The 26,889-nt window shown below is 39.3% G+C and overlaps 1 protein-coding gene and 1 long non-coding RNA gene across 3 annotated transcripts in view; one reads left to right on the top strand and one right to left on the bottom strand.

Annotated features, from left to right (window-relative positions):
- The window catches only part of fibcd1b (fibrinogen C domain containing 1b), a 387,620-nt gene that overhangs the window by 296,007 nt on the left and 64,724 nt on the right, over nt 1–26,889 (top strand). The gene's annotated exons all lie outside the window — the stretch shown is intronic.
- LOC133610325 (uncharacterized) lies at nt 17,992–18,528 on the bottom strand. The gene is made up of 3 exons (XR_009815848.1): nt 18,506–18,528; nt 18,254–18,307; nt 17,992–18,052 (listed from the first exon to the last, which is right to left on the bottom strand). It is a non-coding gene; the product is annotated as an uncharacterized lncRNA (long non-coding RNA).

The raw sequence follows: 26,889 nt of genomic DNA, 5'->3' as shown, positions 1-26,889 counted from the left end.
CGGGCCCAGCGAATCCGGCGGCGTTTCTGGGTGTTGTTGATAAATGGCTTTGGCTTTGCATACTAGAGTTTTAACTTGCACGTGCAGATGTAGCGACTGACTGTAGTTACTGACAGTGGTTTTTTGAAGTGTTCCTGAGCCCATGTGGTGATATCCTTTACACACTGATATAAGCAGGGGCGTCCATGATAACGTTGCTTGGATGGCAACATATGTTGCTCCAAAACCTGTATGTACATTTCAGAATTAATGGTGCCTTCACAGATGTGTAAGTTACCCATGTCTTGGGCACTAATACACCCCCATACCATCACACATGCTGGCTTTTCAACTTTGCTCCTATAACAATCCGGATGGTTCTTTTCCTCTTTGGTCCGAAGGACACGACGTCCACAGTTTCCAAAGACAATTTGAAATGTGGACTCGTCAGACCACAGAACACTTTTCCACTTTGCATAAATCCATCTTAGATGAGCTCAGGCCCAGCGAAGCCGGCGGCGTTTCTGGGTGTTGTTGATAAATGGCTTTGGCTTTGCATACTAGAGTTTTAACTTGCACGTGCAGATGTAGCGACTGACTGTAGTTACTGACAGTGGTTTTTTGAAGTGTTCCTGAGCCCATGTGGTGATATCCTTTACACACTGATATAAGCAGGGGCGTCCATGATAACGTTGCTTGGATGGCAACATATGTTACTCCAAAACCTGTATGTACATTTCAGAATTAATGGTGCCTTCACAGATGTGTAAGTTACCCATGTCTTGGGCACTAATACACCCCCATACCATCACAGATGCTGGCTTTCGAACTTTGTGCCTATAACAATCCGGATGGTTCTTTTCCTTTTTGGTCTGGAGGACACAACGTCCATGTCCACAGTTTCCAAAAACAATTTGAAATGTGGACTCGTCAGACCACAGAACACTTTTCCACTTTGCATAAATCCATCTTAGATGAGCTCAGGCCCAGCGAAGCCGGCGGCGTTTCTGGGTGTTGTTGATAAATGGCTTTGGCTTTGCATAGTAGAGTTTTAACTTGCACGTACAGATGTAGCGACCAACTGTAGTTACTAGCAGTGGTTTTCTGAAGTGTTCCTGAGCCCATGTGGTGATATCCTTTACACACTGAAATAAGCAGGGGCGTCCATGATAACGTTGCTTGGATGGCAACATATGTTGCTCCAAAACCTGTATGTACATTTCAGAATTAATGGTGCCTTCACAGATGTGTAAGTTACCCATGTCTTGGGCACTAATGCACCCCCATACCATCACAGATGCTGGCTTTCGAACTTTGTGCCAATAACAATCCGGATAGTTATTTTCCTCTTTGTTCCGGAGGACACGACGTTCACAGTTTCCAAAAATAATTTGAAATGTGGACTCGTCAGACCACAGAACACTTTTCCACTTTGCATAAGTCCATCTTAGATGAGCTCGGGCCCAGCGAAGCCGGCGGCGTTTCTGGGTGTTGTTGATAAATGGCTTTGGCTTTGCATACTAGAGTTTTAACTTGCACGTACAGATGTAGCGACCGACTGTAGTTACTAACAGTGGTTTTCTGAAGTGATCCTGAGCCAATGTGGTGATATCCTTTACACACTGATATAAGCAGGGGCGTCTATGATAACGTTGCTTGGATGGAACCATATGTTGCTCCAAAACCTGTATGTACCTTTCAGCATTAATAGTGCCTTCACAGATGTGTAAGTTACCCATGTCTTGGGCACTAATACACCCCCATACCATCACAGATGCTGACCTTTGAACTTTGTGCCTATAACAATCCGGATAGTTATTTTCCTCATTGTTCTGGAGGACACGATGTCCACAGTTTCCAAAAACAATTTGAAATGTGGACTCGTCAGACCACAGAACACTTTTCCACTTTGCATCAGTCCATCTTAGATGAGCTCGGGCCCAGCGAAGCCGGCGGCGTTTCTGGGTGTTGTTGATAAATGGCTTTGGCTTTGCATAGTAGAGTTTTAACTTGCACGTACAGATGTAGCGACCAACTGTAGTTACTGACAGTGGTTTTCTGAAGTGTTCCCGAGCCCATGTGGTGATATCCTTTACACACTGATATAAGCGGGGGCGTCCGTGATAACGTTGCTTGGATGGCAACATATGTTGCTACAAAACCTGTATGTACCTTTCAGCATTAATGGTGCCTTCACAGATGTGTAAGTTACCCATGTCTTGGGCACTAATACACCCCCATACCATCACAGATGCTGACCTTTGAACTTTGTGCCTATAACAATCCGGATAGTTATTTTCCTCATTGTTCTGGAGGACACGATGTCCACAGTTTCCAAAAACAATTTGAAATGTGGACTCGTCAGACCACAGAACACTTTTCCACTTTGCATCAGTCCATCTTAGATGAGCTCGGGCCCAGCGAAGCCGGCGGCGTTTCTGGGTGTTGTTGATAAATGGCTTTGGCTTTGCATAGTAGAGTTTTAACTTGCACGTACAGATGTAGCGACCAACTGTAGTTACTGACAGTGGTTTTCTGAAGTGTTCCCGAGCCCATGTGGTGATATCCTTTACACACTGATATAAGCGGGGGCGTCCGTGATAACGTTGCTTGGATGGCAACATATGTTGCTACAAAACCTGTATGTACCTTTCAGCATTAATGGTGCCTTCACAGATGTGTAAGTTACCCATGTCTTGGGCACTAATACACCCCCATACCATCACAGATGCTGGCTTTTCAACTTTGCGCCTATAACAATCCGGATAGTTATTTTCCTCATTGTTCCGGAGGACACCATGTCCACAGTTTCCAAAAACAATTTGAAATGCGGAATCGTCAGACCACTGAACACTTTTCCACTTTGCATCAGTCCATCTTAGATGAGCTCGGGCCCAGCGAAGCCGGCGGCGTTTCTGGGTGTTGTTGATAAATGGCTTTGGCTTTGCATAGTAGAGTTTTAACTTGCACGTGCAGATGTAGCGACCAACTGTAGTAGTAGTAGTTACTGACAGTAGTTTTCTGAAGTGTTCCCGAGCCCATGTGGTGATATCCTTTACACACTGATGTCGCTTTTTGATACAGTACAGCCTGAAGGTAACGTGCAGGGATTTCTCCAGATTCTCTGAACCTTTTGATGATATTACGGACCATAAATAGTGAAATCCCTAATTTCCTTGCAATAGCTCGTTGAGAAATGTTGTTCTTAAGCTGTTGGACAATTTTCTCACGCATTTGTTCACAAAGTGGTGACCCTCGCCCCGTCCTTGTTTGTGAATGACTGAGCATTTCATGGAAGCTGCTTTTATACCCAATCATGGCACCTCACCTGTTCCAAATAAACCTGTTCACCTGCGTGATGTTCCAAATAAGTGTTTGATGAGCATTCCTCAACGTTCTCAGTCTTTTTTGCCGCTTGTGCCAACTTTCATTAAATTCCAAATGAGCTAATATTTGCAAAATATAACAACAATTCTCAATTCGAACGTTAAGTATCTTGTCTTTGCAGTCTATTCAATTGAATATAAGGATTTGCAAATCTATGTATTCTATTTTTATTTACCATTTATACAACGTGCCAACCTCACTGGTTGTAGTTCTAACTTATATTTGTCAATAAACTTGATGTAGAAGCGCTAAAAAGAACAACATGCAGTCGTGTCAAAAGGAGGCTTGACTTGGAAGAGGGCTTTGGCACGTAAATGGTAATTGTTTCTTTTTGGAGACAGATATTGGAGTTATATCAACATTGGATTGGGACCCCCCCTAAAGTTAGGTTGTTGTCTGTGATATATGGCATCTATTACGCCGGATAGATATCGCTGGAAGAGATGGATGGATGGAATGAGGCCAGCAAGAAATTGTAGCTGCAAAGTGTGTATGGGGCGACGTAATAGAGCGGTGTCTGGTTTATCCATTTTCAAGCCGGACAATGTGACACGAAGCAGCGAGGAGTCCGCTCAAGCGAAGAGCGGACAATAATGTGGAAGGCGTCCTTCAACCCCGATGAACCCCGATTTTGAAGCAGCAGTCAGAGATAGGAGCGGGTTCTTGAAGAAGCCGTTCCAAAGAGTGATTCATTGTCATATTTCATCTTCGGAATTCTTTTCAGAAGTTGTCCGTTTTCTTTCAAGGACATAATCACTAGTAACAGATGTAAGATACAATTTAGATCTGATTTTTTTTTTACTGCATTTGTCAGAAATATTATCGAGCTCACTGGCATACAAGCCGGACCCACTAAATTTTAGGGGAACATTTTTTTTGGCACATTTTACGTTGCAAAATGAGTTACGTAATTGTTTGCCAACGGCGTCTGTAACACGGCAGTAAAACGGCTGATCAAACAAAAAAAAAGTCATCGTCGTGCACCCGGAAGCCAGCTCTCCAATCGGCTGAACGGACTCAATAACTCACCCCAGTGGGACGTCGATGTGAATGACTATGAGAAACCTTGGAGAGGACCACATATGTGCCAGTGAGCTCGATAATATTTCTGACAAATGCAGTAAATTTTAGGGGAACATTTTTTTTTTGCCACATATTAGCCGCATTAGACTACAAGCCACAGATATGTACGTTGCGAAATTAGTTATTTGCACAGAAATATTATTTACTTACGTAATTGTTTGCCAACGGCGTCTGTAACACGGCAGTAAAACGGCTGATCAAACAAAACAGAAGTCATCGTCGTGCACCCGGATGCCAGCCCTCCAATCGGCTGAACGGACTCACTAACTCCACGGTGACGTTTTGGTGAATTTACGAAACTGAAACAACACAAAAAGAATGCCATTGTAAGTTAATTGTTATGTTTGACTAAGGGGAGATGACGGCAACAGACACCAGGGGTTGGTATGTACAATGATTTATTATATATATAGTCAATATATATATATATATATATATATATATATATATATAGTCAATATATATATATATATATATATATATATATATATATATATATATATATATATATATATATGTATATATATATATATATAATAACAATCAATACTTCTAAACTATAGAATGGACTGTGTGACCAAAATACAAGAGTGTGTGGTGTGAAGTGAAGTGAATTATATTTATATAGCGCTTTTCTCTAGTGACTCAAAGTGCTTTACATAGTGAAAACCCAATATCTAAGTTGCATTTAAACCAGTGTGGGTGACACTGGGAGCAGGTGGGTAAAGTGTCTTGCCCAAGGACACAACGGCAGTGACTAGGATGGCGGAAGCGGGGATCGAACCTGGAACCCTCAAGTTGCTGGCACGGCCACTCTACCAACCGAGCTATACCGTAAGACTATGTGTGTAGTTAATTGTTGTGTGTTACCGTGATGTTGAAACGAGGAGAGGGAACAAGGCAGGAAGACAGTCCGAGGGGCAGGCAGATGATCCAGGTCCGAGTCCAAAGTGGGGGTCGAGGATCGAGGAAGGCAGTCCAAATCACAAGGGAGCACAATGGTTAAGACTCGGGAAGGAACGTACACCAAGCGAACTACGGGAGAACAAACAAGGATGTCAGACACGAGGGAAAAACGCAGAGAGAGAGAGAGAGCATACGCCTTACAGTTTCCAAAGAGGTAAACTAAGTTCCCGCGAGGATCCTGGTCCTTTATCCAGCTCGCTCTCATCAGTCCCAGGTGTGCAGATTGCCGATTGTCTGCAGGCTTGTCGCTGCGTGGGCGTGCTGCGCTCAGCGTGAGCGTGTCCGGGCGAGCAGCCAGAGGAGGAATTTGTGACACTCAGTTGCAGGAAGGAAGCGTGTTCGAGTCCGCGCCGTGACAATAATGCTAACACAGACACTCGTAAATGTGTTAGCATATTCGCTAATGCTAACGACGCTGGCTTTATTGCGTTACGATAGCACGTACAAATATGCATTTGTAGAGGTCCCTTCCTAGCGGTACCACTGACATACACTTCGCAGGAGCCAGGCGTGCAAAGTTGAACAAAGTTTTAATGTATATAGATTTTTTCAAAGTCTTTTCTACAGCAGAACGTGGCTGAAAAGTCACGTCCGTATCCTCTCTCTCTCCTGCTCCCGGCCGCTTACTGTTAAAGACAACAGATGATTAGATTAACACGTACCACCTGTGGAATCTAATCACCTGCCAGCTGTGTCTCGCCGTCAGCCCATGCCCCGCCCCTCTCCGATGGTGCTCGTCCTCAGCACCATAGACAGAGGTGGTGACCCTTGCTTCTGCAGGCGCGCTGGCCACACCTCCCTCCACACACTCCTACAGACATCACAAATGGGATGGTTTAGTTAATACGAATTGTTTTAGGTATATTGTAAAACTTACAAACGTTTCTTGGAGTAGGGTTGTACGGTATACTGGTACTAGTATAGTATTGTGGTACTAATGAATGAAAACAGTACTATACTCTGTTTGAAAAGTACCGGTTCGCCATATTTTTTTTTTACAGGCATGTCGTCACGTCATGACATCGCTGGTTTTACGAGCAGAGGAGCATGTTCGGCAGCGCACAATCACAGAGTACTTACAAGCAGACCAAAACTAATGTAAAGTATCCAAACAACAGAAGAATACGTGTTTATTACATTTTAACAGAAGTGAAGATAGAACATATTAAAACAAAAAGTAAGCAGATATTAACAGTAAATGAACAAGTGGATTAATAACCAATTTTTACAGCTTGTCCTTTATAATTTTGACACAATAATAGAATGGAAAATGACACGATATGTTACTGCATACAGCAGCAGCTAAATTAGGAGCTTTTGTTTGTTTACTTACTACTAAAATACAAGTTGTCTTGTATGTTCACTATTTTATTTAAGGACAAACTTGCAATAAAAACATAGGTTTAATATACCCAGTTTTTTTGTTGTTGAAATGAAGCCAATAATGCAATTTTTCTGTGGTCCCCTTTATTTAGAAAAGTATCGAAATATATTTTGGTACCGGTACCAAAATATTGGTATCGAGACAACCCTCGCTTGGACTGATGAATGAAGAATCCACGGACGGGCACTTCTACTTCCGGTCGAAAGCCAGTCCCAACAGAAGGGCACTGCAGCACTTGCAATGAGCCAAATCGTCCAAAAGATGGCGCCGTAGCACAAACAATAACACACTTTTTCCGTGTATTTGCTTGTTTGTTTGTTTTTTTTACTGTTTGCATTATGGCCGTCAGCAAAGAAAAGTCCACAAATCAGCAACACTGTTTTATAAGCCGCAAGGTTCAAAGCATAGGAAAAAACTGGTGCCTTATGGTACAATAAATGCTGAAGACTACAAATAAACTGAAACCACCATGACCAGAAATTGTCCTATAAGAGCATTTGAATAATACAGGAAAATACAACAGTGGTTCTCAAACTGTGGTAAGCCAAACTTCTCTGTGCAATTTATTTTATTTTAGTCAATATTTAAATACAGGTTTTATTTTCCCATATTCAAACACAGTGTTTCTGTCTAGTACCCGCACTCTTTTACTATGAAGCCACACTGTTGTAACACGCGGCTTGGCGTTGTCTTGCTGAAATAAGCAGGGGCGTCCATGATACCGTTGCTTGGATGGCAACATGTGTTGCTCCAAAATCTGTATGTACCTTTCAGTATTAATGGTGCCTTCACAGATGTGTAAGTTACCCATGCTTTGGGCACTAATACACCCCCATACCATCACAGATGCTGGCTTTTCAACTTTGCGCCTAGAACAATCCGGATGGTTCTTTTCCTCTTTGTCCCGGAGGACACGGCGTCCACTGTTTCCAAAAACAATTTGAAATGTGGACTCGTCAGATTACAGAACACTTTTCCACTTTACATCAGTCCATCTTAGATGAGCTCGGGCCCAGCGAAGCCGGCGGTGTTTCTGGGTGTTGTTGATAAAAGGCTTTCGCTTTGCATAGTAGAGTTTTAACTTGCACTTACAGATGTAGCGACCAACTGTAGTTACTCACAGTGGTTTTCTGAAGCGTCCCTGAGCCTGTGTGGTGATATCTTTTACACACTGATGTCGGTTTTTGATGCGATACCGCCTGAGGGATCCAAAGTCAGGGGCATTCAATGTTACGTGCAGTGATTTCTCCAGATTCTCTGAACCTTTTGATGATTTTACAGACCTTAGATGGTGAAACCCCTAAATTCCTTGCAATAGCTTGTTGAGAAATGTTGTTCTTAAACAATTTTCTCAGGCATTTGTTCACAAAGTGGTGACCCCTCGCCCCCGTCCTTGTTTGTGAACGACTGAGCATTTCATGGAAGCTGCTTTTACACCCAATCATGGCACCCACCTGTTCCCAATTTGCCTGTCCACCTGTGGGATGTTCCAAATCAGTGTTTGATGAGCATTCCTCAACTTTCTCAGTCTTTTTTGCCACTTGTGCCAGCCTTTTTGAAACATTATGCAGGCATCAACTTCAAAATGAGCTAATATTTGCAAAAAATGACTATGTTTTCCAGTTTGAATGTTAAATATCTTGTCTTTGCAGTCTATTCAATTGAATATAAGTTGAAAAGGATTTGCAAATCATTGTATTCTGTTTTTATTTACCATTTACACAACGTTCTAGGCTACTTAACACATTCATAACAAAACAGTGAACCAGATAAGTGATTCTACGTTTCTTTTTATTCTTGGGGATTTCTTTAAGTTCTGTAGGTGCGACTCCGGTCCTGGCAGGTCGCACGCACATGAAAAACGGCCGATAATTGGTTCCCGTCGTTCACTTGAAAAGAGCATTTCAAAAGACTTGACTCGTTTGCGGATGTCACCAATTTGTCAGAGAACTGATGCCTCAAGTCGAGACCACTGGCCGTGCTATCAGTCCTTAAACAATTAACCTGCGTTCACCTGGACGTGCTGGTGAAGTCGTCCAGAGTCGCTTTCAGCCCACACACTTTGGCCCTCTGCCTCACTTTGCTTTTAGCTCGCCACTTTAAAAAGCTTCCCCGCCGCTAGCTCGTAATTACAATCCACCGTGGCGGCCGTTTTTTTAATTCCTCTCTTCGACTCAGAGTGCCGCTTTTAAGTGTTTCAAGCGAGAGAGCGCTTGCTCCAGGCTGCAGTTCCCGTCTGAAAAGACACTTCTAGAAGCTCGCCATTGAGTCGATTCTTGATGAGACGCTTAGTTTAGCAATGGATGTTTGCACGCACTGCGTACGTTGGGTTTAAGTTCGTGGGGCCCGCCAGAGCTTTTCATTCTGCCCTCCAAACATCACCCAAATATATATATATTTTTTATATATATTTTATTGAACAAAGTACATACAAACATATATTCTCAATGTAGAATATAAAAATAATAATAAAAAAATAGGATAAGATACAAAATTCAAACAGACAAAAAAAAGGCTAATCTAAATCACTTTAAATTTCTGCAATAACAAAATCAATTTAAGGGTTTATTTTATCATTTGTATATGTATATATATATATATATATATATATATATATATATATATATATATATATATATATATATATATATATATATTATTATTATTTTTTTTTTTTTTTTTTTAACAATGTACCTATGAACATATATTCTCAATGTACATAAAAACCAAGGCACTTTCAACAAATCTCAACAATTTCAAACATCCATCAGTTTGAGCAAATTCTGTCTTTAGTCTTTAGAAAACTAAAGCAAATACAAATGGAATATAAAAAAATAATAATAATAAAAAAAGGATAAGATACAAAATTCAAACAGACAAAAAAAAGGCTAATCTAAATCACATAAATATTCTGCAATAACGAAAATCATTTAAGCTTTTTTTTAAATTATTTTATTACATTTTTTTTTAAATAATATGTATATTTTTTTGAACAATGTACATACAAACATATATTCTCAATGTACGGTACATAAAAACCAAGGCACTTTCAACAAATATCATCAATTTCAAACACCCATTAGGTTAAGACAATACTGTCCTTAGCAAAACATGTAAAGGAAGGAAAACTAAAGCGAATACAAATAGAATATAAAAATAATAATAAAAAGAAAATTGGATAAGATACAAAATTCAAACAGACAAAAAAAAAAGGTAATCCAAATCACTTTAAATTTCTGCAATAATGAAATCAATTTAAGGTTTTTTTTTTTATTTTATATATAAATATATATATTTTATTTTATTTATTTAAACTTTTTTTTTTTTAACAATGTACATACAAACATATATTGTCAATGTACATAAAAACCAAGGCACTTTCAACAAATATTATCAATTTCAAACATCCATCAGGTTCATTAAATACTGTCTTTAGCAACACTTGTAAAGGAAAGAAAACTAAAGCAAATACAAATAGAATATAAAAATAATAATACAAAAAATAGGATAAAATACAAAATTCAAATAGACAAAAAAAAGGCTAATCTAAATCACTTTAAATTTCTGCAATAACAAAAACCATTTAAGGGCTTTTTTTCTTTTTCTTTTTTAATAATATATATTTTTTTGGAACAATGTACATACAAACATATATTGTCAATGTACATAAAAACCAAGGCACTTTCAACAAATATTATCAATTTCAAACATCCATCAGGTTAAGAAAATACTGTCTTTAGCTAAACATGTAAAGGAAAGAAAACTAAAGCAAATACAAATAGAATTTAAAAAATAATAATAAAAAAAAATAGGATAAAATACAAAATTCAAACAGACAAAAAAAAAAGGTAATCTAAATTACTTGAAATATCTGCAATATCCATCCATCAATCCATTTTCTACCGCTTGTCCCTTTCTGGGTCACGGGGGTGCTGGAGCCTATCTCAGCTGCATTCGGGCGAAAGGCGGGGTACACGAAATCAATTCATTTATTTATTTTTTTAATTATTATTAGTCAGTCCAACAAAATAACGCACACTAATACCATAATAATACAATTCCAATTCCAAAACCAAACCCGGCCCAGCAACATTCAGAATAGCAATCAACAGAGCAGTTGAGAGGACACACAAAACCATCCAAAAGTAGTCAAACAAAAATGAATAATATCAACAACAGTATCAATATGAAGAATAATTCCAACACAGCAGTGATTATAAATCCCTCATTTTGTATTTGTCATCATTTTCCAAGATTGATCATTTTAAATTATTAACCCCATTAGAAAATGTTGGTTTTATTTTCATAAATCGACATTTGGAGCATAATGATGTTGACTAACATGTCACATCACCCAAATGACAATGATGGAGGCAGAGTCTCTGAGGAATCTGGAGGGGATATTGTCAAAGCCGGTGGCCTTGTTTGGGTGGAGCGCGCTCAATTTTTTAAGCACCTCATCAGCTGTGACCATTTCTAATTTTGAAATCATTGTTGGATACTCCTAGCTTTCTGTAGAAGGCTTTAATGTGTTCTACACCAAAGCGACCAGAGTGGTGGGACAGCTTGTTGACAAGAGTTGCGGCTATGCTGGTGAAAAAAGTGTTAAGTCTGCTTACTACCTCCATTTTGTCTGTAATGAGGGAGTCACCCTCCTTGATGCTGATGTTGGTGAGTCTGGTTTTAAGTTTCTGGCTGCAACCAGGAAACTGGTTGTTGAGAATTTTCCAGAGCTCGCGTGGCTTATTTCTGTTTTCCTCTATTTTGTCGTTAATGTAATTTATTTTTGTTTTTTTAAGGATTTAGTCAGGTTGGTGTGTAAGTTCTATATGAGTAAACATTTGTAGTTTATTGTGTCAATGTTTTAAAACTAAACCTTCTATTTTATTCATGTAAAATACACAATGGACGTTATACTTTTGTTAGGTTTATTTTATATTTTCAGTCTTACAAACATTAATGAAGGAAGAAGTGTAAAGAAATAAAACTAAGGAAGGACAATATGTCCAAATCAATCAACAAAAACTAGAGTTTCTTTTTCTTCACACTGTTAACTAGCTGCACACGCTGGAAACAAGTAGCGAAGGCAGAATAACACATTTATCGACAGTGCCGTGTGAAAGCCGATGTGTTGACTTTGCAATTAAGTAAACACAGTCTGAAAGAAATATAACCTGCAGAGCAACGTTTTGACAAAACATCCGGCTCTTGAAACTGTGGCCCTCTTCATTATGTGGTTGAATAGCCCTGGAGTATGCTCTTGTATCGAGTTGTTTTTATCCATTTGTTTCGGATTATTTGTTCATTTCCTTTTCTGTGCAGTCGAAGGATGACCTTTACCTGTGCTACAATCTGCATTTACGAGCAAGCAAGTTTTAATGAACGTTGTTAAAGGGGGGCTTTCTGCAACTTGTGCCAAGTTACATTCTTTAAACCAAAAAACATCACAAGAACATCACCGGCTAGTTGCTAGACTATGTTTCCATTAGTGGTTTAACAGAATATATATATATTTTTATATATATATATATATATATATATATATATATATATATATATATATATATATATATATATATATATATATATATATATGTATATGTATATGTATATATATATATATATATATATATATGTATATGTATATGTATATGTATATATATATATATATATATATATATATATATATATATATATATATATATATATATATATATATATATATATATATGTATGTATGTATATATTATTTATATACATATATATACAGTATATATATATATATATATGTATGTATGTATGTATATATTATTTATATACATAAATATATATATAAGTATGTATGTATGTATATATTATTTATATATATATATATATATATATACATATATATAAGTATGTATGTATGTATATATTATTTATATATATATATATATACATATGTATGTATATATATATATATATATGTGTGTGTGTGTGTTTTTGTGTGTATATATGTGTGTATATGTGTATATACATATATATATATATATATATATATATATATATATATATATATATATATATATATATATATATATATATATATATATATATATATATATATATATATATATATATATATATATATATATATATATATATATATATATATATATATTTATACATATATATATATATATATATTTATATACACAGTATTTATATACACAGAGCAGTTTACCTGCTCTTCAGAGGATTAGTACCGGTGAATGTTTAAAATGGATGCAATGTGTGTTACATTCCTGTTGAATTGTTGAATAAAGTCATTCACTTTTCCAAACACTGCCTTTGTAACGTAATGTAGTATATAATGTAACTGGTCCATAGTATAGTTTAAAATAACGATCATGCCCAGGATTGCACAAACAAATTACGGTATTTTGCGGAAAATAGAGCACACCAATATATAAGCTGCACCCACAACACTTGTAAAGAACATAACGTCATGGCTGTCTTGAGTTTCCAATAATTTCTACAACTCTTATTTTTTTGTGATAGAGTGATTGGAAAACATACTTGTTTGTCACAAAAAACAGTACAGTATGTACTATATATGTATATACATATATATGGATTATTTTTTTTACGTTACTGTATGTTTACGGCATGAGATTCAACATCTGTGTGTGTGTGTGTGTGTGTGTGTGTGTGTGTGTGTGTGTGTGTGTGTGTGTGTGTGTGTGTGTGTGTGTGTGTGTGTGTGTGTGTGTGTGCGATTGTATGCTCGCCTCCACCCACAGAGACAAAAACATTGGATGACTATCAAAACAGGCTTTTATGTCATTTCTCTATGGGTAGCTCAAAAAGTTATGGGGTGAATTTTGCTTCCACTCTCAGGAAACGTCAGAAAATGGGATATGCAACAAGTGATTACATTTTGGGACCCGACCGGAGATCGAAAACGGGGCCCCCGGGCCGCATCGTGGACTTACCATATTTTTCGGACTATAAGTCTCAGTTTTTTTCATAGTTTGGTGCGACTTATACTCAGGAGCGACTTATGTGTGAAATTATGATAAATGGGTTGTACTTGTATAGCGCTTTTCTACCTTCAAGGTACTCAAAGCGCTTTGACAGTATTTCCACATTTACCCATTCACACACACATTCACACACTGATGGCAGGAGCTGCCATGCAAGGCACTAACCAGCAGCCATCAGGGGCAAGGGGTGAAGTGTCTTGCCCAAGGACACAACGGACGTGACTAGGATGGTAGAAGGTGGGGATTGAACCCCAGTAACCAGCAACCCTCCGATTGCTGGCACGGCCACTCTACCAACTTCGCCACGCCGTCCCAAATGATTAACACATTACCGTAAAATATCAAATAATATTATTTATCTCATTCACGTAAGAGACTAGACGTATAAGATTTCATGGGATTTAGTGATTAGGAGTGAGAGATTGTTTGGTAAACGTATAGCATGTTCTATATGTTATAGTTATTTGAATGACTCTAACCATAATATGTTACGTTAACATACCAGGCACGTTCTCAGTTGGTTATTTATGCCTCATATAACATACACTTATTCAGCCTGTTGTTCACTATTCTTTATTTATTAGGGCCCGCAAGGCCCATTGTAAAAGGAATCCCAACGGGAGTCCTTTTACAATGGGACAGAGGACCCTATTGAATTTGTAAGGTTTTATTATTATTATTTTTTAAATTGCCTTTCAAATGTCTATTCTTGGTGTTGGCTTTTATCAAATACATTTCCCCCAAAAATGTGACTTATACTCCAGTGCGACTTATATGTGTTTTTTTCCTTCTTTATTATGCATTTTTGGCCGGTGCGACTTATACTCCGGAGCGACTTATACTCTGAAAATACGGTACCCTAATGACAAACTAAAGAAATAACCGAACGCGAACAGGATAATAATCATAACTTTTTAGCGTTTTACTAAATTGACCAAATTTCAGGGTTCAGAGCGTTCGTTTTGGAAACATTGACATCAGAATGTTTACTTTTTGAAGTCAGAGCAGACGTTTACACGGTGGTGTCAACTCTCATTAGCAGCCTAATCGTCTAATCTTTAATTACTCATTCCTTCCCGCATCGATTTTGCTTTACTATCTTCCACTTTCTCACACGTCTGAGTCAGGCCAGGTTTCCACTCTAGTAGCTTTTAGTGGTGCCGGGGAATAGGCCGGTGATGAGGGGTATCAAATAAAGCACTCCGGGCTTTGTGGAGAGGGGCCGCACATTTCTCAGCTCCTCATACATATCGAAATGACTGGCCCAATTGCGGCAAATTGCGGCTATCTCCAGTCCGGCAGGCGCAATCTCGAGCAGATGGAGTGTCTGCCGCCGTACCAATCGAGTTGAAGAGCGGACCCTGCGGAAGGGAGCCGGGGGCCAGCCGGAGCTGTCAGCGCGGCGGCTGGCTGATTGGCTAAAGGCCTGGGTTAACTGGACGCGCCGGCTGGATCCTCCTCGGTAACGTGGTGCCACTCACCGAGGAGGGATGGCGCTCTTGAATAATTGATCAGGTCGGTCTGCCGGATTGGTGGAGCCTTAACTGAAAACACTTAGGTGTGCTCTAAATAATAGATAGCAAGGGATTGTAGTTTGTATTTCTCTTTGTCATGCAGGATACCGTATCATATCACACTTGTCTGTACTTGCTGACATTCAACCCCCTCGCCGACCGACAGTGAACGCAGCTTGTGTCCATGTCGTGGTCAAAAGTTGACATACACTTGTAAAGAACATGATGTCTCCAATCATTTCTACAACTCTTATTATTTTGTGATAGAGTGATTGGAGCACATACTTGTTGGACACAAATGGAGATATATTGTAGCGTCCCGGAAGAATTTATGCTGCAAGGGCTTCTAGGTATTTGTTCTGTTGTGTTTATGTTGTGTTACGGTGCGGAATGTGTTTGTCATTCTTGTTTGGTGTGGGTTCACAGTGTGGCGCATATTTGTAGCAGTGTTAAAGTTGTTTATACGGCCACCCTCAGTGTGACCTGTATGGCATTCACTTGTTTGAAAAACCATAGGTATTATGTGATTGGGCCGGCACGCAAAGGCAGTGCCTTTAAGGCACGCCCCCAATATTTTTGTCTGGGTGGAAATCGGGAGAAATTCGGGAGAATGGTTTCCCCGGGAGATTTTCAGGAAGGGCAATGAAATTTCAGGAGTCTCCCGGGAAAATCGGCAGGGTTGGCAAGTATGACTGGGAGACGCAACTGCTCTGTACTTCTCCCTACGTCCGTGTACCACTCCGTAAAGCGGCGTTTTAAAAAGTCATACATTTTACTTTTTGAAACCGATACCGATAATTTCCGATTCAAGACAAAGTTATATGTTTTTGGTAACACTTTAGTATGGGGAACATATTCTAAGTAATAAAGACTTAATTTAGAGTTATTTAGTTAGGGTTAGGATCAGGGTTAGAGGGTTAGGGTTATAATAAGGCTATGCCGAATAAAGCATTAATAAGTACTTAATAATGACTAGTTAAGAGCCAATATGTTACTAATTTGCATGTTAATAAGCAACTAATTAATGGTGAATATGTTCCCCATACTAAAGTGTTACCATGTTTTTTTTACTGGTGCACAAAATGAACCGTGCATGAACATCACCTTGTTCAAAGAACAAAACCAACACAGTGCATAAACTCACAACAAATTACACACCTGCAAATCAGTCTGACTTCTGCTGTTGCCGTATCCGTAATACGCCGATAGGGAGAAGTTTGTATTTACACGACGAGTCCGGTGTGTCTTGACCTCTGAGGCCGACTCACCGAACCCATAGGGTTCGATCGAACCCAGGTTAAGAACCAATGACATAGGAAGTCTATTCACTTTGTTCTATTCAAGGACAAAACACAATTTGTTTTTAACTTTGCAAATACACACATATTACTTACTTGGTTTCGATGGTGAGAAGAGGTGCCGGCAACGAGATGTATGTGTGTCCGAAACTAATAAAATCAATAATAGTGATTAAAAACATTAAACAACAACAAACAAAATTACAAACAAATACCACAATAACAGAAATAAAATAAAATAAAATGTTTACAACCAATTGTTGACTCCTAATGAATGCTAAAAAATTGCAATGCTTGCATCAAAGGCTGATGTGCTCCATGTAACTTTGAAAATACACACACATTACTTACTTGGTTTCGATGGTGAGAAGAGGTGCCGGCAACGAGATGTATGTGTGTCCGAAACTAATAAAATCAATAATAGTGATTAAAAACATTAAACAACAACAAACAAAATTCCAAACAAATACCACAATAATGGAAATAAAATGTAAAAAAACGTTTACAACAAATTGTTGACTCCTAATAAATGCTAAAAAGTTGCAATGCTTGCATCAAAGGCTGATGTGCTCCATGTAACTTTGAAAATACACACATATTACTTACTTGGTTTCGATGGTGAGAAGAGGTGCCGGCAACGAGATGTATGTGTGTCCGAAACTAATATCAATAATGGCGATTAAAAACATTAAACAACAACAAACAAAATTACAAACAAATACCACAATAATGGAAATAAAATTAAAAAAAATGTTTACAACAAATTGTTGACTCCTAATAAATGCTAAAAAGTTGCAATGCTTGCATCAAAGGCTGATGTGCTCCATGTAACTTTGAAAATACACACACATTACTTACTTGGTTTCGATGGTGAGAAGAGGTGCCGGCAACGAGATGTATGTGTGTTTGAAACTAATAAAAGCAATAATGGAGATTAAAAACTAACAACAACAAACAAAATTACAAACAAATACCACAATAACAGAAATACAATTTAAAAAAATGTTTACAACCAATTGTTGACTCCTAATAAATGCTAAAACGTTGCAATGCTTGCATCAAAGGCTGATGTGCTCCATGTAACTTTGCAAATACACACACATTACTTACTTGGTTTCGATGGTGAGAAGAGGTGCCGGCAACGAGATGTATGTGTGTCCGAAACTAATATCAATAATGGCGATTAAAAACATTAAACAACAACAAACAAAATTACAAACAAATACCACAATAACAGAAATAAAATAAAATAAAATGTTTACAACCAATTGTTGACTCCTAATAAATGCTAAAAAGTTGCAATGCTTGCATTAAAGGCTGATGTGCTCCATGTAACTTTGAAAATACACACACACTACTTACTTGGTTTCGATGGTGAGAAGAGGTGCCGGCAACAAGATGTATGTGTGTCCGAAACTATTAAAATCAATAATAGTGATTAAAAACATTAAACAACAACAAACAAAATTACAAACAAATACCACAATAATGGAAATAAAATTTAAAAAAATGTTTACAACAAATTGTTGACTCCTAATAAATGCTAAAAAGTTGCAATGCTTGCATCAAAGGCTAATGTGCTCCATGTAACTTTGAAAATACACACACATTACTTACTTGGTTTCAATGGTGAGAAGAGGTGCCGGCAACGAGATGTATGTGTGTCCGAAACTAATATCAATAATGGCGATTAAAAACATTAAACAACAACAAACAAAATTACAAACAATTACCACAATAATGGAAATAAAATTTAAAAAAATGTTTACAACAAATTGTTGACTCCTAATAAATGCTAAAAAGTTGCAAAGCTTGCATCAAAGGCTGATGTGCTCCATGTAACTTTGCAAATACACACACATTACTTACTTGGTTTCGATGGTGAGAAGAGGTGCCGGCAACGAGATGTATGTGTGTCCGAAACTAATAACATCAATAATGGAGATTAAAAACAAACAACAACAAACAAAATTACAAACAAATACCACAATAACAGAAATACAATTTAAAAAAATGTTTACAACCAATTGTTGACTCCTAATAAATGCTAAAAAGTTGCAAAGGCTGATGTACTCCACGTAATGCCGATTAAAATAGTTATCTCTCAAAATGAAGGTATGTTTTGTGCAGGATTCTGTGTCCTCTCTCGTTGTTATCCCCCTTCAAGTGAGATTAAGTGCAGAATACGGGTGAATGTTTCTCCGGCGTCATTAAATATTTATCCAGCGCACAGTGTTTTAATCCTTTTTGGAGTTTTCCTCAAAGACACGTTCATGTCTTAATCATGAGTTTATGCTTGTTGTCTAACGTGAGTTACTTCCACTCTCGGCCATTACCGTTTGCCCCGGTTTCAGCTTCATTATAGCCAGCGTTGATATTTATTCAGATGCACACGGTTGTACAAAGAAAAATGGAAATCGTAATGTTAAAATTTGGGGGTAAACTTTTGAGAATCCATCCCTTTTTTTTTTAATGACGGCTGGTGCTTAATTAGTGATGAGCCGGCAGCAGTGTCATAACAAGCAAACACTGCTGGAGGGTCTGAAGCTGCATGCTCCCGTCGGACACGCTCATTACAGCCTGACTGCGGTCTGAAAGGAAAATTTTAAAAGGCTAAAATGACCGTCTGGCTTTATTTTTGTCATTGCTATCCTGTTGTAAAGGTTTGGATTTTGGACTCGGTCTGTGTCATCTATTAGATGCAACATGACTAGAAAGCAAGGTCTGCCCTGAGGACAAATTGATGCCAGTGTCCTCTGTGCAATCCCACTTCCGGCATTAATTTTATTTATTTTTTTTAAAGTACCACGGTACTAATAAATTTAAAAAAGGAACTATACTGCCTTTAAAAAATACCTGTACTTTTTTTTTTTTTTTTTTTTCCATGGACCTGATCGTGCGCCATGGTGACATTGCTGCTAATATGAGCCAACGTGTGTGCACTTGCAAGCAGAAGCAGGGTGGAGACAGAAGAGCAGACCTGGGCATTCTACGGCCACATCCGGCCCTTTGTGCGTCCCTGTCCGGCCCATGTGAGGCCAATCATAAATTACAAAATACATTTCAAAAAGTAGTGTGCAATACAACGGTGCTGCTTTTGTTTTGAAAAGCGTTATTTGTATTACTTCCGTGTGGACTATGCTCGTGCGCGATTGTGAGTGAATGTGAACAGCGGCAATCACAAATTACAAAATGAATTTAAAAAAACATCTATGTCGTGCATGCAATACAACTGTGCTGCTTTTATTTTGAAAAGGCTTATTTATGGGCGTATGTCCGTGTGTAACCTGTGATTGAAGGTGCACAGCGATAAGTGATGCACGGTTACCCCCGAGACGCTAAAAAGAGAAAAGTTGACGACGAATGCCGTGTTTTCAACAAGTATTTCTTTACAGAAATTAAAAGTAAAGCCGTGTGCTTAATTTGTGGTACACAGGTTGCTGTGTTTAAAGACTATAATTTGAATCGCCACTACACGAAGAAGCACGAGGAAAAATACCGGAATCTGTCTGATTCTGACAAAGGGAGGCTGATGCGTTGATGGTAAAACTGCAAACCCAACAAGGACTTTTTGCCAAATTTCACACCCCCAGAGATGCAGCCGTCAGGACAAGTTTCGTAATTTCTCACAAAATTGCCAGAAAAAGTAAGGCGTTTTCTGACGGAGAGTTTATTAAAGATTGCTTATTGCGCTGATATGCCCCGAGAAGAGGGTCGCATTTGAGAACGTGTCACTCTCCCGACGCACTGTAACGAGGCGGGTTGAGACCATCGCTGGAAACGTGGAGCTTCAGCTGACTGTTTTTCGCTGGTTTTGGATGAGAGCTGCAATGTACGTGACACCGCCCCAGCTGCTCATCTTCTTACGTGGGATAACTGCAGACTTTCAAATCACGGAGGAGCTGGCAGCCATGCAGTCAATTAAAGAGACAACCACAGGTAATGACTTGTTCACATAGGTAAATGCGTGTTTGGACATGTTAGGACTGAAATCGGACAAGTTGGCAGGCAGGTGTGACAACAGATGGTTGTCCAAATCTGACGGGGAAAAATGTTGGACTTTTAAAGAGGATGCAGGATAAAGTGACAGAAATTGACATTTTTGCATTGTATTATACATCAGGAAGTGTTGTGTAAGACACAGTGTTAAAAATAAAACCATAAAAAAAGTTAGGTTAAATGAAATTATTATTATTATTATTATCATTATTATAATCATTTATGTTACGGTATATCAAAAATAATTTGAGCAAAATTTAATTGAAATATTGTCGGTAAAAATTAATTGCCCAACCCTGCAGAAGAGGGAGAATGGACGTCATCTGGTTTTAAAACTAACGATAAAGGTGAAGTTATTAACACTGAAGCGCCGCTCTGCAAACATTTCATAACGTGGAACACGACAAAATGATAAAAGTATGTACCGAATTTTTCGGACCATAGGGCGCACCGGATTATAAGGCACACTGTCGATTAGCGGGTCTAGTCAGGTCTATTTTCATACAAAAGACGCATTGGATTATAAGGCGCATTAAAGGGGTCATATTATGATTTTTATTTACATTTAAAACAACTTCCTTGTGGTCTACATTACATGTAATGGTAGTTCTTTGGTCAAAATGTTGCATAGTTTATATTTTACAGACCATCTTCAAGTCTCCTCAGGATGCACCGTTTTGTGGGCGGTCTTATTTACATGCCTCCACTCCGACAGCGTCTTCTCCCCGTCATCTTTGTTGTAGCGGTGTAGCGTGCAAGGACGGGAGTGGAAGAAGAGTCAAAAGATGGAGCTAACTGTTTTAACGACATTCAGACTTTACTTCGATCAATAACGGAGCAGCATCTCCTCATCCGTGGCTCGCTAGTCCAACAACAACGCCGGAAATGTGTCCCGTCAAAAGCCTCCCGACCGGAACTCTCTAATAACTAAAGTTCCTTGGGTGAATAATTGAAACTCACTGCACCGGTATGTTTTAGTAAGATTATAAGTAAGAACTTTACACTACTTTATATTAGAAATGGCAACAGCGGAGGATGAATGTCCCATAACAAGAAGATAGAGAAAAAGAAAAAGCTAATCGACTACGGACTACAATGACACATCAGCAGGTACCAGAAGGCAAGACAAGTTGGTTTTGCACATGTGGAGGGGGGCGTGGTCTGCGGGCCCGCCGCGGAGCGGGGTATGGAAGAACCGGCCTCGAAGCACAGCTGGCAGGTGATTGGATGATGAACCCCAGCTGGGTAATCCAATCACCTGGCAGGTGATTGGATTACCCAGCTGGGGTTGATCATCCAATCACCTGACATGCTTATTTTGTTGGAGTTGGAGCGAGAGAGAGAGAGAGACAAGCTGGAGAACAGAGCGAGACACACACTCGAGAGCAAAGCAGAGACACGCCGCACTGAAAAGGTCCTAACTATATACGACTGAAAAGCAAACCATACTGGTGTATGAAAATAAAAGACTTGATCCAACCTGAATACCGGGCTCTCGTGCCAGTGTGTGGTGGTCAGGAGAACCCAATAGAGGGCAACCTCTACAGCCCAATATTGCGAAACAGAACAGCAGGTAATATGTCTCCGAATAGGTGCCATTCTGGGGTCCTTATACACACATCATGATAATACTCGTTTGTTGAAGCACAGTATGTCTGACTACGGTAGCTGTAATGCGCCGACAGTCAGTCTTACCAAAGTCGTACTGAAACATTTTGACAGATTTTTGAGCCGCCGTGTGTAATGTTCTATATTCTCAATGGAACATGTAAAGTTTTGGTGCTGTTTAAAGTTAAAGTTAAAGTACCAATGATTGTCACACACACACTAGGTGTGGCGAGATTATTCTCTGCATTTGACCCATCACCCTTGATCACCCCCTGGGAGGTGAGGGGAGCAGTGGGCAGCAGCGGTGGCCGCGCCCGGGAATCATTTTGGTGATTTAACCCCCAATTCCAACCCTTGATGCTGAGTGCCAAGCAGGGAGGTAATGGGTCCCATTTTTATAGTCTTTGGTATGACTCGGCCGGGGTTTGAACTCACAACCTACCGATCTCAGGGCGGACACTCTAACCACTAGGCCACTGAGTAGGTGGTCATCCTCAATCATCCCTCAATCATCCTGATGATTGAGGGAACCCCTCATGAAACAGGCCTGTAGAGATGAAGTAGTCTTGTGATTTTTTTTCCCACACATACATATATTGCGCTCTACTACGGTATCGAGCACTATTTTTTGGATAACCTTATTAAGACATATATATATAAATAATATATATATATATATATATATATATATATATATATATATATATATATATATATATATATATATATATATATATATATATATATATATATATATATATATATATATATGTATAAAATAAATACTTGACTTTCAGTTAATTCTAGCTATATATGTATTTTATTTATATATATATATATATATATATATATATATATATATATATATATATATATATATATATATATATATATATATATATATATATATATATATATAAAATAAATACTTGAATTTCAGTGTTCATTTATTTACACATATACACACACATAGCACTCCTCTACTCATTGTTGTATTTGAAAGTGCAATGCTTCGCAGCCAGTAGCACAGCCTTTGAGGGAGCATAGGTATGGGCAGCATCTGTGAAATTTAATTTGCAGGAAAGGAGTGAGTTTAGGGTTGCACTGTCCATCCTCGTTCTATTCTCTGTCACTCGTCGTCGCCGCGACTGCCTCTTCTTCGTTCTTCTGCTTGTCTCCTTCTTGTTGTGTGTGCAGTTGTGCACTCTCCAAAAGCCGTAGATGTTATATATCGTGACTGGGCCGGCACGCTGTTTATATGAAGGAAAAGCGGAACGTGACGACAGGCTGTCCTCACTCAATCCTGGCTTGAGGTGAAGGCTAATTAGCTTTTAGCGTAACGTTAGCTCATTTTGCGGTGTGTGTGTGTTACGGACAGCAAAGCTCTGTCTGTCTATTTCCGGCTGGAAATCGGGAGAAATTCGGGAGAATGGTTGTCCCGGGAGATTTTCGGGAGTCTCCCGGAAAATCGGGAGGGTTGGCAAGTATGCTATGATGTCGTATCGGAATAATATCGTATTCTCTAGTGCACTCAGGGTTAGGCGCAGTGCACTAAACTATTAAATTTGCTTGTGTACCAAGCACCTGGGGAAGTCAGTAGCAGCAGCCTCATGCCAGGTTTCTGCCCTGTACTTGATTAGAAATGCTAATGTTAAAACAACAACAAAAAAACAGTGATCATACATTTACAACACAGTTTAATAAACAGGACTGAAATGACCCCGTGGCAACACCGGCAGACGCCAGCTCAACCCTGAGCCTGCGTACATGTCGTTACCCACAGGACCTTTGTGTCCTGTCTGTTGCCAGATTGCCTCTGTCGAGCCAGGACCGGTCTCCTCGTTTTTGTTCTACTCGCGAGTGCCCCCGACCCCACCCGCATGAAACATTCATGTGGCCCTCTGTGCTCCCTGGCATTGCAGAATCATCATCCGCCCGCCAACTCCCACCACAATTACGCCTCTCTTTTATTTTCTTTTTTTCTTCTTTTGCCAGACGTTTCGCCACTTTTTCTCTCTGTCATGATCCGTGGTCCGGATCATGTTTTGTCTTTTCTGTTTGTTTTGGACTCCTGTTTGTGCACCTCCTGAGTTTGTTACCATGGCTACTAGGGGTGTAACGGTACGTGTATTTGTATTGAACCGTTTCGGTACGGGGGTTTCGCTTTGGTTCGGAGGTGAACCGAACGAGTTTCCACACGAAAATATTAAGTAGCCGCCTAACAATCTGCTCCGCTTCTTCTGCCTGTCTCTGTCAGTACTCCACACAGCACCCGGCATTGTCCCACCCACACAACCATCTGATTGGTTACACACAGAGCGGTAAAAGCCAATCAGCAGAGCGCATATAGTCAGTGCTTCTGCGGTGGGGTTAGCAGATAGATGTTTAGCAGGTAAGCATCAGGCAGCGGACTCTCCCCAAATTATAATAAACACCTCCCAGTCAACTACTAGTAACATCACTATGAGCCCGTTGACGTTCTAGAAACAAACGGCAGCCCAGCTCGCTCGCAATCCTGGCTTGAGGTGAAGGCTAATTAGCTTTTAGCGTAACGTTAGCTCATTTTGCGGTGTGTGTGTGTTACGAACAGCAAAGCCCTGTCTGTCTGTTATTTCACTTTACCCTTTTCTGTGTTGATTGAGCTGTGTTGAAGCAGCAAAAAAGGACATTATGTTAAATGAAGAGTTTCTGTCTCAGATAGTTGATATAGTAATGTAACTGCATCATTAAGCCTACATGAACTCCATGGTGTTCAGGGATGAATAGTCTCTCCTATTGCTATTGTACTATTTTTTTTAAGCTATAGTTACATTAAAGGCCTACTGAAACCCACTACTACCGACCATGCAGCCTGATAGTTTATACATCAACGATGAAATCTTAACATTGCAACACATGCCAATACGGCCGGGTTAGCTTACTAAAGTGCAATTTTAAATTTTGCGCGAAATATCCTGCTGAAAACGTCTCGGTGTGATGACGTCAGCGCGTGACGTCACGGATTGTGGAGGACATTTTGGGACAGCATGGTGGCCAGCTATTAAGTCGTCTGTTTTCATCGCAAAATTCCACAGTATTCTGGACATCTGTGTTGGTGAATCTTTTGCAATTTGTTCAATGAACAATGGAGACAGCAAAGAAGAAAGCTGTAGGTGGGAAGCGGTGTATTGCGGCCGACTGTAGCAACACAAACACAGCCGGTGTTTCATTGTTTACATTCCCGGAAGATGACAGTCAAGCTTTACCATTGGCCTGTGGAGAACTGGGACAACAGAGACTTCTACCAGGAGGACTTTGAGTTGGATATGCAGATGCGGTACCGTGAGTACGCATGCAGCTGCGGCTTCCAAACATTTGATCGCTTGCCCGTACGTGCGTGCCGCTATGTGCATGTCACGTACGTAACTTTGGGGACTTTGGGGAAATATATGTGCTGTATGAACTTTGGGGAGGTGAACGGTACTTTGGGCTGTGGGATTGAGTGTGTTGTGCAGGTGTTTGAGTTGTATTGGCGGGTTATATGGACGGGAGGGGGGAGGTGTTTGTTATGCGGGATTAATTTGTGGCATATTAAATATAAGCCTGGTTGTGTTGTGGCTAATAGAGTATATATATGTCTTGTGTTTATTTACTGTTTTAGTCATTCCCAGATGAATATCAGGTCCCACTCCCTCTAGTCCTTCACTGTCACTTTCCTCATCCACGAATCTTTCATCCTCGCTCAAATTAATGGGGAAATTGTCGCTTTCTCGGTCCAAATCCCTCTCGCTGCTGGTGGCCATGATTGTAAACAATGTGCAGATGTGAGGAGCTCCACAACCTGTGACGTCACGCTACTCGTCTGCTACTTCCGGTACAGACAAGACTTTTTTATCAGCGACCAAAAGTTGCAAACTTTATCGTCGATGTTCTCTACTAAATCCTTTCAGCAAAAATATGGCAATATCGCGAAATGATCAAGTATGACACATACAATGGACCTGCTATCCCCGTTTAAATAAGAAAATCGCATTTCAGTAGGCCTTTAATCATCAGTAATGGAGCAGCCTAGTTTTGAATGGCAGGGTCCCTGCTATCACATGTTGATAAAAATATAACATTTACATTATAAAAATCAAATTCAGGCTTCCCAAATGCTGTAATAAATCAAGCATGATGAGTTGACTTGAAACGGTTTCATGTTGCACTTTTTATATGTAGAAGAAAAGTTTTGTCATTTTATTTAATCTGAGCAACAACTTGAGGCAGTTTAATGTTGGTTAACGTGGGCAGAATTATTATAGTGTTCCCAATGTTAAAAGGATAAAGCCATTGTTTACAAATTTGGTAAATAAATAACCCAAAAATGTATATTTTGTTGTTTTCTTACTGTACCGAAAATTAACCCAACCGTGACCTCTAAACCGAGGCACGTACCGTTACACCCCTAATGGCTACTTATTATTTGCACCTGCCTCTTGTGTTTGGGACGCTCACCTGCCTTTGCCAGTCTGTCGGGCTGGCTTCATTCTGTCCCGGTTTGGTTGCGGCTTACTGCGCGGTTCGTTTTCCCGGGATGCAAACGGACGACGACTCCGGACAGGACTTGCAGGTAGGAACATCATTTAATTCTCAAAAAACACTCAAAGAGGTACGAAAACAGAAAG

Source organism: Nerophis lumbriciformis, linkage group LG11, assembly GCF_033978685.3.
Source record: "Nerophis lumbriciformis linkage group LG11, RoL_Nlum_v2.1, whole genome shotgun sequence".
In the NCBI taxonomy this organism is placed as follows: domain Eukaryota; kingdom Metazoa; phylum Chordata; class Actinopteri; order Syngnathiformes; family Syngnathidae; genus Nerophis; species Nerophis lumbriciformis.
The sequence above is the reverse complement of the archived record's forward strand: the minus strand, read 5'-3'. Positions and strand labels throughout refer to the sequence as shown.